Raw genomic sequence first — 13,674 nt, 5'->3', positions numbered from 1 at the left:
TTCTTCTTGCCCAGCCTGAGTGTTTTCACTTTAGAGAAGCAGCCAGTGCTGGATAAAGCTAGCCATGAGAAGCCAATCAGCAGCACAACCTGTGGTTACTGAAATCCTGGCAGGTGAGCCAAGGCTATAACTGGAGGGCCAGCCTCTTCAGAAGTCATCAGCACCATCTCGCAGCTCCCAGGTGCCAGCTGGCCAGCCAGCAACAGCATGTGTTGGGGCTGCATGCTCAGGGGACAGAGGGCTGGCAACATCTCTTCACTTACTGGGCACCCTGAGTAGGGCTTAATCACACCTCAGGTTTGTTTTCTTTCAGGTTATGGAGTTACAGCAACCATGAATGATCCACGTGGGTGGCAGTGGGGAAGAAAGACCTGAAACCTCCCAACAGCAGCAACCGCTCTTATCAAACTGGCACAGCTGCCAATCAAGGTGCTGAGAAGGCTGAGCACTGCCTGATAAGGAGTCTGACAGATAGCAGTCCAAAAGTGGGCTTAACCCAATGATGGAGCTGAGCTGTGAGCAGAAGTAGCTGCGACAGAGCTACCCTTTTCTGCCCCTACTCTTGACGCTCAGAGACAGCCACCCCACGCTGCACCGACCTGCTGCGGCGTACGCGGAGCACTCCCGCCTGAGAGCACAGATGTGAAGGGCTGGCAACCAGCGAGGCTGTGTGCAGGCACAAAACAAAGCATCCGAAACGTTACCTGCAGGGTTCTCCTTCCTGTCCTCAACCAGTGCAAAACTCCAGCTTGTAGGTTGCGAAGAGATAGCGGAGGGGGAAAAGGCACTTTTGCAACACCTTAAAACAAGGCAGGCTCCGAGAGTGCTGTCTGCGTGGAGACAGGGGGAGGGGAATCCAGCCAGCTAATGGCAGGTATGAATTTTAACAGGATGACTTAATGTGCATTAATAACCTTGGCAAGCCCTCCCATCCCTAGCTATGGTGCACTTACATTTCCTTCATTTCCTTTCCCTTCCAGCATGAACTAAACTAAATTAATTAAGATTGTCCATGCTGAAACTTAACACGATTTCTGACATCAAATTGCACAACTAATCCTTAATTAACCTTTCTGACTTTTCTCCTTAGACTGCAAGTATGAGAGCACTTCTCCAGCTAATTAAACAATCCATGAGTAGCTAATAAAATATTTATCCAACTGCACTCCCACAATAACGAGTGAAACTTCTCAACCTTAGAGCATGTAGCTGATTGAAATGCATTGGTGTGGTACATCTGAAAGAGATGGGTGCTTTGCAAAGCGATTTACAAGGTAATTGTGGAAGCTTCAGATCGAGAGCAAAGGCAGAGGAAAGCTACATGAGGCGGAGGGAGCTGGGGGTATTCAGCCTGCAGAAGAGGAGGCTCAGGGCAGACCTCATTGCTGAAGGGAGGTTGTAGCCAGGTGGGGTTGAGCTCTTCTGCCAGGCAAGCAACAAGAGAAGAAGGGGACACAGTCTCAAGTTGTGGCAGGGGAGGTCTAGGCTGGATGTTAGGAGGAAGTTCCTGGCAGAGAGAGTGATTGGCATTGGAATGGGCTGCCCAGGGAGCTGCTGGAGTTGCCATCCCTGGAAGAGTTGAAGCCAAGCCTGGCTGGGGCACTTAGTGCCATGGTCTGGTTGACTGAACAGGGCTGGGTGCTAGGTTGGACTGGCTGAGCTTGGAGGTCTCTTCCAACCTGGTTGATTCTAGAAAATTGATTTTTAGCTCAAGTGCAGACTTGAAGGAGTTCCCCTTGATTTTCAAAAGCACACTTCTAACCATATTTGAAATTGTTGAGCTGCATCCACAGGACACCTAAAATATTCTCTCTCCACACCCACGCTGTTGTAAAAGAATAAAATAGAAAATGTCAAGTAGTGACTGCTCTGAAAAGCAGCAGATAAATCTAAAGAAAGAAGATTTTTTCCCATCTCCCTTCACTTTCCAGCCCCTCTGTTAAAAGCAGGCAGCCTTGCCACCAGCTTGGCATAGACAGCACAGCAGCAGTCCATGCACACAAGACATGGGGCTACTGCTCAATGCCAAGTCTTCATCACCTCTTCAATCTCCTCGCCCCATAGCTGAGCTGCTCATTTTGACAGATTCAAGATGGCTGTTCTTTAAATACATATTAAATACATTTCAAGAGCCTAAAAATGCCAATGACTCCTCAGTCCCTACTTTGTACCATGAGCAGAAAGCCTAGCACACAACTCATCCCTGGACTTCAGCAAGGCCTTTGACACTGTCCCCCACAGCAAACTGCTGGCTAAGCTGTCAGCCCGCGGCTTGGATGGCAACACTCTGTGCTGGGTTAGGAACTGGCTGGAGGGCTGAGCCCAGAGAGTGGTGGTGAATGGTGCCACATCCAGCTGGCAGCTGTCACTAGTGGTGTCCCTCAGGGATCAGTGCTGGGCCCCATCCTCTTTAACATCTTCATAGGTGATCTGGATGAGGGCATGGAGTCAGTCATCAGCAAGTTTGCAGATGACACCAAGCTGGGGGCAGATGTGGCTGGGCTGGAGGGCAGAAGGGCTCTGCAGCAGGACCTTGACCGCCTGGACAGATGGGCAGAGTCCAAGGGGATGGAGTTCAATAGCTCCAAGTGCAGGGTGCTGCACTTTGGCCACAACAACCCCATGGAGAGATACAGGCTCGGGTCGGAGTGGCTGAGAGCAGCCAGACAGAGAGGGATCTGGGGGTGCTGATTGATACCTGCCTGAACATGAGCCAGCAGTGTGCCCAGGTGGCCAAGAGAGCCAGTGGCATCCTGGCCTGCATCAGGAATGGTGTGGCCAGCAGGAGCAGGGAGGTCATTCTGCCCCTGTACTCTGCACTGGTTAGACCTCACCTTGAGTGCTGTGTTCAGTTCTGGGCCCCCCAGTTTAGGAGGGACATTGAGATGCTTGAGCGTGTCCAGAGAAGGGCGACGAGGCTGGGGAGAGGCCTTGAGCACAGCCCTATGAGGAGAGGCTGAGGGAGCTGGGATTGGTTAGCCTGGAGAAGAGGAGGCTCAGGGCAGACCTTATTGCTGTCTACAACTACCTGAGGGGTGGTTGTGGCCAGGAGGAGGTTGCTCTCTTCTCTCAGGTGGTCAGCACCAGAACGAGAGGACACAGCCTCAGGCTGTGCCAGGGGAGATTTAGGCTGGAGGTGAGGAGAAAGTTCTTCCCTGAGAGAGTCATTGGACACTGGAATGGGCTGCCCGGGGAGGTGGTGGAGTCGCCGTCCCTGGAGCTGTTCAAGGCAGGACTGGACGTGGCACTTGGTGCCATGGTCTGGCCTTGAGCTCTGTGGTAAAGGGTTGGACTTGATGATCTGTGAGGTCTCTTCCAACCTTGGTGATACTGTGAGACTGTGATCCTTTTCCTTCTTTTCCAGGAGAAATCTCACACTGCTCCAAATATGCTTTCCCATTGCAGGCACAAGCAACACTTGCTTCTGTCTACCTCTGTATTCCATCGATACAGAAATCTTCCTGTCTCCAACTAAACCAAACCCTTGGGATCATTTCCTTCAGCTCTGCTTCTGTCCCCTCAGCCTGAATCTTATCTCTGTTCCACTAAAATCTGCCCCTGCAGCATTTGGAGGTAACTCAAAGCTGTTGCCTACCGGGGAAGAGGTTCCTCTCGACATTATGTTTCATTCTGACAGGTCCACGACAGCTTCCTGAGCAGAGTTACAGATGCCATAAGATATATTCTATCAAGCTCTGAAAGAAACTAGTTAGGGCACAAATGGTCACCTGTTTGTGATCTTCCCAGAAAACCTCCACTTATGGACACAAACAGTTGTGAAAAGTGAATGTCAAGACCATGAGAACAGCTGTGGATGAACCTGAAATTCTGAGATACAATGATCTGGATGAGAGCAAAATCCATCCAACACCTCCCAGGCTCTCATAAAGCATAGACAATATCTCAGCCAGACTCACTGTCGAGCAATCAGCACAAAGGAGTCAGACCAGGATGTTTCCATCTCTCTTCCATTCCTACTCATGGATTTCACTCAAAGTGCCCAGCTCCTCAACAGTTCTTTACACTGAATCTTTCCAGACTTAGGAAGAGCAGAGTGGAGTATTAATACATATTTAAATAAAATGCAAACCAAACAAACATGCACAATAGTTTGAGCCCAACATTTATATCTTGCACATCCAAGTCTTTGGTTTCCTTAAGACCCATTGCAAGCACACAAGATGTCAGTGTAAGAGCTGGGTTATAGGGACAACCAAGGAATAGCTCAGTGATTATCCATCCCTGGACCAAAGTAAAATCTTTAAGTTACACAGAACTATACCGTGGCCGGGGGGAAAGGAGACAAAAGCAGCAAAACCCAACCAAACAAATAACCACAACAGCCCAACCAAGTTAACAAAGGTTAACACTCAGGCCTGCTAGGCAATGTAACTCAGGGCATTCCACTGTTTCCTCTGAGTGATTAGAGAAGATTTCTCTTTCTTTATTTAAAACACAACCTAACTGTCTTTGAGATGCTCTCTGCCCAAGCCATCACCTGTCTTTGAGATGCTCTCTGCCCAAGCCATCACCTAACTGCCTTTGAGATGCTCTCTGCCCAAGCCACCACCTAACTGTCTTTGAGATGCTCTCTGCCCAAGCCACCACCTAACTGCCTTTGAGATGCTCTCTGCCCAAGTCACCACCTAACTGCCTTTGAGATGCTCTCTGCCCAAGCTACCACCTAACTGCCTTTGAGATGCTCTCTGCCCAAGCCACCACCTAACTGCCTTTGAGATGCTCTCTGCCCAAGCTACCACCTAACTGTCTTTGAGATGCTCTCTGCCCCAGCCACCACCTAACTGCCTTTGAGATGCTGAGATGCTCTGTGCCCAAACCATCACCTAACTGTCTTTGAGATGCTCTGTGCCCAAGCCACCACCTAACTGTCTTTGAGATGCTCTGTGCCCAAGCCACTCTGTTCAGAAGGCACCAGGAGCTCTACACTCCTGGTGTTTCCTGAGAATTCTGTCTTACAAATGACTTCAGAAAACACAACCCCCTCATTACTCCAGTATTGAGAGTTAAACATTATTTCAAGATGAGAAGAAGCTCCTTGAGATTAATCATCTGCAGGGGGAAACCAGGCCGTGGATCTCCATCAGTCCCCAGGAGACTCATTTCAGAAAGCAGCTATACTGCTGCAAGATTGCCACTACAATTCCTATTGTCATTCCAGCCTGCCGAGTGTCAGCACAACCCCCTCCCAGACCAGGCAGGGACCACAGCCAGGCTGATCTGAACCCCTCTCATTTTCTAAGCAGCCAATCTTACCAAAGGACAAGCCACCATGCATATCATCAAAAATTAATGACTGCTGTCAACAACTTCTACGTTTGTGAGAAATTTTACAGCTGAAAATGCAAACAGCTTCCTCCGTGGCAAGCAGGGATGGATGCAACATCCATGAGGGGAGTGCTAGCTTGCTTTCAGCTTCTCTCGTGCCCAGGAACCTCCGGAACAACACCAGGCTGGGTGACAAACACGTCTGCCACTACCACAGGGGCTGCAGAAGGAAGATTGGTATGCAACAGACTGACATCCTCAGCTGGATGCCTTTGGGCTCTCCACTTGCTCCAGCAACACAGGGGTATGGGCCAGCAAGCAGCTTCACCCAGTTCATTTTCAGTAGCTGCCACTTCACAGAGGAAACACACATTGGGAGCACACAGAGATATTAGTACAGCCTGCCAAGGAGTGCTCTGCTTCTGTCTGTCCAGACACACCATTCCCAGGCAAAGGCATCTGGGGCCCAGGAAGAAATCTAAACCAGCAGAGACCTCTCTGCCCCTCAGCATCCTGTTGGTAAAAGCAAGGGTATTCTGTGCAATGCTTCTGTTAAAGACAGCCCTTTTTTGGAACTCTCAGAAGCAGCAGCAAGAGGATGTGTTGCAGCTTTCTGTGCAACCTTTGTTTGAGAACAGAGGTTGTGGTGACTTATGATCAACAGGACATGAGCAAATATTTAAAGATCATCTGTCAACTTGTTAGCAGAGTTGCTAGTTCAGAGATGTCCCAAGCCAAGAACCTAAGGCAGAAGCAGCTTCCAAGTGCTGCTGCGCAACTGACAAAGCCAAGCTCTCAGCCCTTGGGACCCGCTGAGGCCAAAAATAGAGGCTAGACATCTTAGATTGCACAGAGGTACTCTGTCCCACAGCCCTGTTACTAGCTTCACAGGTGAACTTGTAGTGGCTCATAGGACCAGATCAGATTTCATTCCCAAGATCTGTGGCGTGGCACAAGGAGGGGGCAGGGTGGCAGTGGTGAGGGCGTCATACACACACTCCACCTGGAATGACTTTCACCAAACCTCACATCAGCAAACACACCAAGCACATGGTACACATCAGGAAACACATAGGCATTAGCACACACACCTCTCGTGGCTTGCCCAGGGATCTATCTTGCAGAGCTGAAGTCATGAAAACAGGTAGGAATAGGCTTAAGTGCTGCCTTAAAGTCAGTGCTTTGCAGATACAGTTCTGGACTCTCCTTTTTACCACTGATCACTTCATTACTCCAGAAACATAGAATCACAGAATCAGGCGGGGTTGGAAGGGACCACAAGGAGCAGATAGTTCCAACCCCCCTGCCATGGGCAGGGATACCTTACCCTAGAGCAGGCTGCACACAGCCTCAGCCAGCCTGGCCTCAAACACCTCCAGCCGTGGGGCCTCAACCACCTCCCTGGGCAACCCATTCCAGCCTCTCATCATGCTAATGCTGAACAACTTCCTCCTCACGTCCAGGCTGACTCTTCCCCTTCTCCAGCTCTACTCCATTCCCCCCAGTCCTGCCACTTCCTGAGAGCCTAAAAAGTCCCTCCTGAGCTTTTTTTGTAGCCCACTTCAGATCCTGGAAGGCCACAAGAAGGTCACCTGGGAGCCTCCTCTTCTCCAGACTGAACAGCCCCAACTCATTCAGTCTGTCCTCATAGAAAAGCAGCAGAAGTGAGCAGAAAAGCTTGCCTGTGGGTGGAAAAACCAGACGTGCATTCACATTGGCACCACCAGTGACCCTCGGGGCGGGATTTTGTGGAGGAGGCTTTGGGTTCACGTCTGACAGCAGGCTGAACTGCTGTGCAAGTTTTGTAAAGGCAACAAACCTTGATTTTTACCTATAAGCAGGTAGCTCCAACAGATAGCTCTTCTCAAGGTTTTTAATCACACAAATGATTAGAGCATCTGATAACAATCATTCCTGCTGGCTAAACATCTAAGAGCACTTTACAGTGAAAGGATCTGGTTTAATCATCACAACTGTAATTAAAGAAGCAGTCACACGAACCTCTTCTATTTCACACTTCATAGGCGTGTTACCAGTGAAGTCGCACAGCCCTCAAGCACATCTGAAGTCACCAGGAAATTTAGTCTGCCTCTGCATAATGCCAGTGAAAAGGTTTTTCCATCACACAGATATGCAGCAGGGGCACCTTACACGCGGCAGCAAAACCCGACCTCAGCGAAGCAGTGACAGCGAAAGCTGTAATATGTAGGTCAGCAATCTAAGAAGGGCTATGGTTAAGACAAAGTATCAGATTGATTCATAATGCTCTTTGATTGCTAATCCTGTGCAGAATTGTGATTTACATCACCCTAGCAAGATCTGAGAGCTGCTGGAAAGGGCCGTGCATTTTGGGAAGGATCATCAAAACGACTTTGTCAGATCTTCTCTTGTGATCTTTACGAATGCTGACTTGGAAACAGGAAAAGAACATTTTCACCGAGAGCTGTGAACATCACCGAGCCTCTCCTGTAGAAAGGGAGGAGGACCTTGCCTCTGTTGCATCACTTCTGCCTTTTCAAAAGCTGGCAATGCAACAGATCAAGTGGATCTAGAGAAACACAAGAGGTGGAAGAACTTGGGTTTGAGCAACTTCTCCACACCAGCCCCTGAGAACAAAGGAAGATAACCAGACACAGATTTCAGCCAGCATCCATTACCATCTTCTGCTTCCTCCTATCTGGAGCAACACAGAAGAAGGGAGAGACATGCACTCCCCAAGTGCCTGTGGTGGTTTCTGCTAGCAAATGCTTCAAATCAAGATTTAAGTACTTGCCTATTTTGTCTCTAGAAAATTAGGTCTCAGTAAACAACACACCTCCATCGCTGCAAATACTCTGTAACTTGGTTAAAGCTGAACTGCAAACCAACAGTAGCCACCAGAGCAAGCAGCCTGCTTATCAAGGCCTCATTGGCAAATACTTGTTTGTGCAGAAATTAGGCAGAGATAACGATTTATCCATCAGCAAGATACACTTAGACCCACAGCTGAGCACTGCAACACTGCAGACAATGTGGCAGCTCACTGCACAGGGCATCCATCTCCATTTTCTGGCCAGCCACCGGTTTTGTCAGAGACACACACTTTGAGTATGCACTCACAAAGCCCACACTAAGTCACTGCTCCTGTGTATGAACTTAGGCCAAACCCAAGCTGCTTCCACAGTTTTTTCACCTAGCCAAAGGAAGCAATCAGCAAATGAAGGAAAGGAAGGCAGCAAATGAATTTGTCAGGAGCCAAGCTGCAGCACGGCACAGCGATCCTGACCCTGTGCTGGGGCTCCCTGAGCACACACACCTCAGCGCTGGGGAGCGCCTGTCTGCAGCACCATCACCTCCAGCGGCAGCAAACCAATTCATTAGCTAAACCAACTCAACACCTGCATCACTTCCAAAGCAGCAGCTTACACACAGACAAGGACACCAGATGCCCAGAGCAGAGGAGACCTGGAGAAATGCTGCCTGCTCTTGAGGTCCCCGTGCATGCTAACTCCAGCCCCTTACCCTCACCCTTCAACAGCAAAACCTTCAGCTAACAGGAAAAGTTTGCCTCATTAGACACTCTTGGCCTCTGTCCCAGGGGCCTTCCGGGGAAGATTTTTCCTGGGAATATTCTTCCTCCTAGGGAACATCACTCACGTCTATACAAACTCCTCAGTCACTCAAAGTTTCACCTAAACCTTCCCTGACTCTGTGAGCCAGGCAAAAGGGCACAGTTATGAAGTGCAAAGGGTGTGTGCTTGTAATCTTATCTTCTCCTGGACCCTAGCAGATAAAGGCACAGAGCCAAGGCAAATAACTGTGTTTTGCAGTAAAAGCTGAGGATGGAGAGCTGTCCCCTTTTCTCCTCAGTAAAACACTTCAGGTAAGGATGCCTCACACTGCTGGGGGTTCCTTCCACTGACCCTCCCTGAGAACAGGAGGGTGGTGTAGGTGTACATCACCAGGCTCTCACGTTATCCCAGTCCAGGAAAATGATTCAACAACGACTTGTGTAAGAAGGGTTATAAAATCCTATCTGGTTAGCTACTAGGCTTTTAGGCAAGCACAGACCACTAAGGTGGGAGTCACACTGCAAGCTAGACTCACAGGCAGCTCTGGTTTCTCACTCCTTCACAGCCAAGAAAAGCTCCTACTACATTCAGCTGCCCCACGATGGCAGCTTCTCCCTCTCTTTCTGTTTTGACACTGTCAGTGATTAGATCCAGTTGCAGACGGCAGTTCTGGGCACAGCATCGACCACCAGCAGCTTCCATTCCTTTGCCTCACCGGTTCCACTTCCACGGTCGAAAATTTTGTGGGGGAGGGGGGGAGTGGAAATACAGCTACAGAGATGTGTCCCGAAAGGAAACATCAGGGCATGGCAACACAGAGCACACGTTACACATTATTTCTCCTCTCCGGTAAGTGTTATCAACCCACTTAGCTACTCCTAAATTGCTCCGCAGAGTCTTGCCCTCGCTGCACCTCCGTGCGATGTGTAGCAAGGATCAGCTACATCCGAGACAGAGCAGAGGAAGGGGCTGGAGGTATACAGTACCCTATCTGTCTCATCCCCCGCCCGTCCTCTGCCGCTACCGGCACTAGGCGGGCTCGGCGGCCAGCACCGACTGGCTCCTCCGCTGGCGAAGCCCGGCTGGAACCTGGACCGGGTCCCCGCCGCTTCCCTGCCCGGGAATCGGAGCCGGGCAATCTCGGAGGTGTCCAGCCAGGCAGGGGGGTGAACAGCCCAGGCAGCCCCGGTCACGGGCAGCAACCGCTTCAAAGTTTGTATTTATGGGGTTACGAGGACGACAAAACCCAGAGGAATTAATGAAGTTGGGAAGCGGAGCTGGCACTTGTCAGCGAGGCAGCGCCCGCGCCGCTAGCTCCATTCCCTCCGCCGCTCCTGGGGCACCCCCGGCCCGGCCACCCCGAGATCCCCGGCCTGGGGACCGCACGACCCCTTCCATCTCCCTGTGGCACCTGCGCCCCCGCCGGCCCCGGCCCGGTCCGCCCGGTCCTACACTCACCGCTACCGCCGCCGCCCGCCTTTGTTGCCGCCGCGGCCGAGGCATTTAAGCGCCGCTCCCCTGCGCGGCGCTGCGCCGGGGCCGGGGTGGGGGCCGGGCCGGGGCTGCCGCGCTGGGGGAGGTGCTGTTTCTAGCCCGGCTGTCCTTGCGGGGATGGGGTAAGCAGCCCCCGCCTTGGGTAAAGGTGCCCCAGGGCAGCAGCGCCACGGCATCATCCTTACCATCATCGTTCACCTCTTGTCGCCACGGCAGAGCTGCGAAGGAGAGAAACGGCGCAGCAGACCCTGAGCCTTCCTCCTCTGGGCACCCTCTTCACTCGCACCTACCTGCCCGCACCCCGCGGCAGCGGAGGTGTCCTCAGTCCGGGAAGCCGCTAACGAGCCTGACTCGTGGCGAGTGACAGGGTTCCAGCAGAGCAGGTCCTGCTCCCCGGAGTACTCACCAAGGACAAAGTTTCCCCGTCCCCCTACAGACACCCTTGGGTGGGGTCGCACAGCACAGTCCCCTGCCCACTCGCCTTTGGGGAGCTGCTTCTGGAAACGCCCCAAAAGCGATCATCCCTGATGCAAAAACGCAGAGAGAGGCTAGCTCCAGCAGCGCCCCCCGCCCCAGCCCCGCTGCCACGGCCTGATTCTGAGTATACCACGCAGACACAGGGATACTTCACGGGCACCATGCAGGCAGCTTCCCCTAGCACGGTATTTAGGATCATAGAATCCTTAAGGCTGGAAAAGACCCCGAAGAATGTCAAGTCAAATCATCAACCCAACACTGCCATGCCCACTAAACCATGCCCCAGTGTGCCATATCATGGCCCACAGCTCCATCGGGGGGTGTGCCTGAGAGGCCAGCAGTGGCACAGAACACAGGGTGGCACAGAACACAGGGTGGCACAGAGCACAGGACACACGGCCACCTTCTGGCTTAGACTAAGTTTAGGCTTTAAGCACTGAAAGCCTTTTCTGTTTCTCTGTTGAACGCAGAAGCACGAGGAGGGCTCGGTGTGCACAAGCATGTTTTGCCAAGGGATGCACTAACTAGGCTGCAGGCAAGCTAATAGATCATTGTCATTCTAAAAACTTGAACTCGGGAACAGAAGAGACCTTGGCCATGCAAGCCAAAACAAGGGTCCTGCTCACATCAGGGCAACCAGAGCTGCTGCCCTGCCAGCCCCAGCTGCAGTGCTTCCACTGCTCCATTGGCAAGAACGAGCAAACTGTTTTGGGGCGTATTCATGTTTTTCCACCTTGAAAGGAGTCAGGTCCTGGTCTGGGGTCATGTCCTGCATGTTTGTGTTCAACCTGGGCATCTCCCTGTGCATTACTGCACAGCAGGTGCTATTCCCTTGCACGTGGACATCTCCGCTCCCACTGGAGTCCTCCCAAGGGCTCTCCGACGTCAGAGGAGATGAAACATCTGCAAGGACACACAAAGTATTTTTAAATAAGCCCCCAGAATAGAAGTAACCTGCAGAGCTACTGCGGAATGCAGGCTCTCACTGCAGCGCTCTGCTCTCTCCTGGTGCTCCCATACTGGTACCAGTCTGAGCCAGGCACCTGGGGGATAACTGAGGTGGGAGACAGAGCTTTTGTGTGTGGTGTGGCTGCACCCCAGTGCCTCTTGCCCACTGCAGAGGGGCTGGGTAGGATACTCCCCACAAGCCATTTGATGCACTGCCCAGGAGAATCAAGAGGGCAGAGCCTGCTTGCCTGGGCATGGCTAGGGTGCAGGGCTTGGGTCCTAACTAGGCTTCCATATGGACCCTTGGTTGAGAGCATTGTTCTTGGAGCATCAACACTGGAGCAAAGGTTTCACAGCAGGCAGACGGTTTCCTGCACAGACAAAATGTTTTAGGGCATTTCCCAGCACTTAAAGGCTGGTTGAACCTTCGGATGTACGCTGAGTCTGGAGGCAGGTAGGTTCCCGTGGCTCTTCTGAGTAGGGTCATAAGTGAGACGGGCAGCTGGCCAGCCCGCACTTACCACTAATTGTGGTGTGTTTATATGGCTGATTGCTCAGAAAGGGCTTAGCCTGGGTTGAGATCATTTACTGAGCATCTGCCTACTCCTTTTGCACTTAGACTGCGTGGAGATAGGTGCCTGCTGTCAGTGCGAGGAGCTGGAGGAGAGCTCGCCGCCCGCCCCCTCAGGGGCTCCAGGTCGGTAACACACGGCCTCGCTTTCTGCCTCTCTCCAGCCACTCTATTCTTGCAGAAATACCTCATTCACTGGCCCTCGGCTCCACCTCAGAATCCCCTTGTGCTGCTCTGCTTACAGAAAGAAGAGTTAACTTCACAGGTTCACCTGCATGGATGGTACAGCACTCCCTCCCAAAACCACTGTAAGCGCTCCTCACTCCCTTTCTAACCATGTTCATCCCTCCTCTCTTACTGCATCGAGATTTCAGACCATGACGGTGCCTGAAGAGGGACCACCCATGGTGGAGGGAAACCTTCCCCTGCATATGGAAACTCTTACAAAATCTGCACATAACCAAAAGCAATCTTTGCTGCAGCCCAGGAGCTTCTGCAGAGTGAACCTCACCCATTTGCCTTGCCATAGCCTGGGGCAGGCAGCAGAGGAGACCACAGAGGGAGTGAGGGAGAGCATCCAAATTCTGGAGGGACGCGCTGAGCTGTGCTGGCTTTTTCAGGCTCATGACTCCTACCTTCCAGTGGTGCTTCTTTATGGGGAGCAAAGCTGGTGCCAGCATCTTCATCCAAGTCGTTTTTTCCTATGCTGCAGAAGAACAAGGAGTTTCAGGACGAGCTCTAAGACTCAGAGTCACTCCTATACATTTGTCACTTTGAAAAGAAGGGCAGCCTCAAAAGAGGAACACCACACAAAGAAGGCATTTGTCCTAGCATGTTCTTGTCCTGTCCCAGGCCAGTACAAGGATTCTTGTACCACCTCCAGCATCAGCAGCTGCTGCTGCATGGCCCAGTGTTACTGATTCTCCATTGGGTTCAGTTTCTAGTGACCCTGGTGGCTTTATTGGAAAGAAGAGGGCAGGTGTGTAGTTCACTGGCTGACAGCTTTGCCCCCATGGCTATACTCATGTCACTTCATGACTGTCTCAGTGGGGATGGGGCACACTTACCTGTGCATGGCTGGAAATGTTGCAGACAAGCACTCAGCTGCTCAATGAAGTGATTAATATTTTTGCTCCGTGCCTGCTGTTATTAGAAGTTCAGGAACAACAGATGATTCTTTTAGGGGGCTGTTAAAAGGAATCTTCCTCAAAGACTCCTTCACTGAGAGGCCTGTAGAGGTGGCTGTTATGTGAAAACAACATTTTGTCACATCTTCAGTTCCTTAACTCTTTGATTAAAGCTTTAATAGCTCTATGACAACAAGCTGCTGCCTCCTCGGTTGCCTAA

The 13,674-nt window shown here is 51.5% G+C and overlaps 1 protein-coding gene across 3 annotated transcripts in view; it reads right to left on the bottom strand.

Moving 5' to 3' along the window:
* ST6GAL1 (ST6 beta-galactoside alpha-2,6-sialyltransferase 1) overlaps positions 1-10,684 on the bottom strand; it is a 64,053-nt gene extending 53,369 nt beyond the window's left edge. The window contains exon 1 of one of the 3 annotated variants that reach the window (XM_064165401.1): positions 10,622-10,684. The gene's annotated coding sequence lies outside the window, so the exon portion shown is untranslated. Of the gene's footprint in view, positions 1-9,372; positions 9,636-10,295; positions 10,389-10,621 lie in introns of those variants that run through there. The other 2 variants (XM_064165399.1, XM_064165400.1) reach the window with 2 other exon arrangements.
* Between the last annotated feature and the right edge of the window lie 2,990 nt (positions 10,685-13,674).

This window comes from Pogoniulus pusillus, chromosome 26 (genome assembly GCF_015220805.1).
Source record: "Pogoniulus pusillus isolate bPogPus1 chromosome 26, bPogPus1.pri, whole genome shotgun sequence".
In the NCBI taxonomy this organism is placed as follows: domain Eukaryota; kingdom Metazoa; phylum Chordata; class Aves; order Piciformes; family Lybiidae; genus Pogoniulus; species Pogoniulus pusillus.
This window is presented reverse-complemented; position numbering and strand designations above follow the sequence as displayed.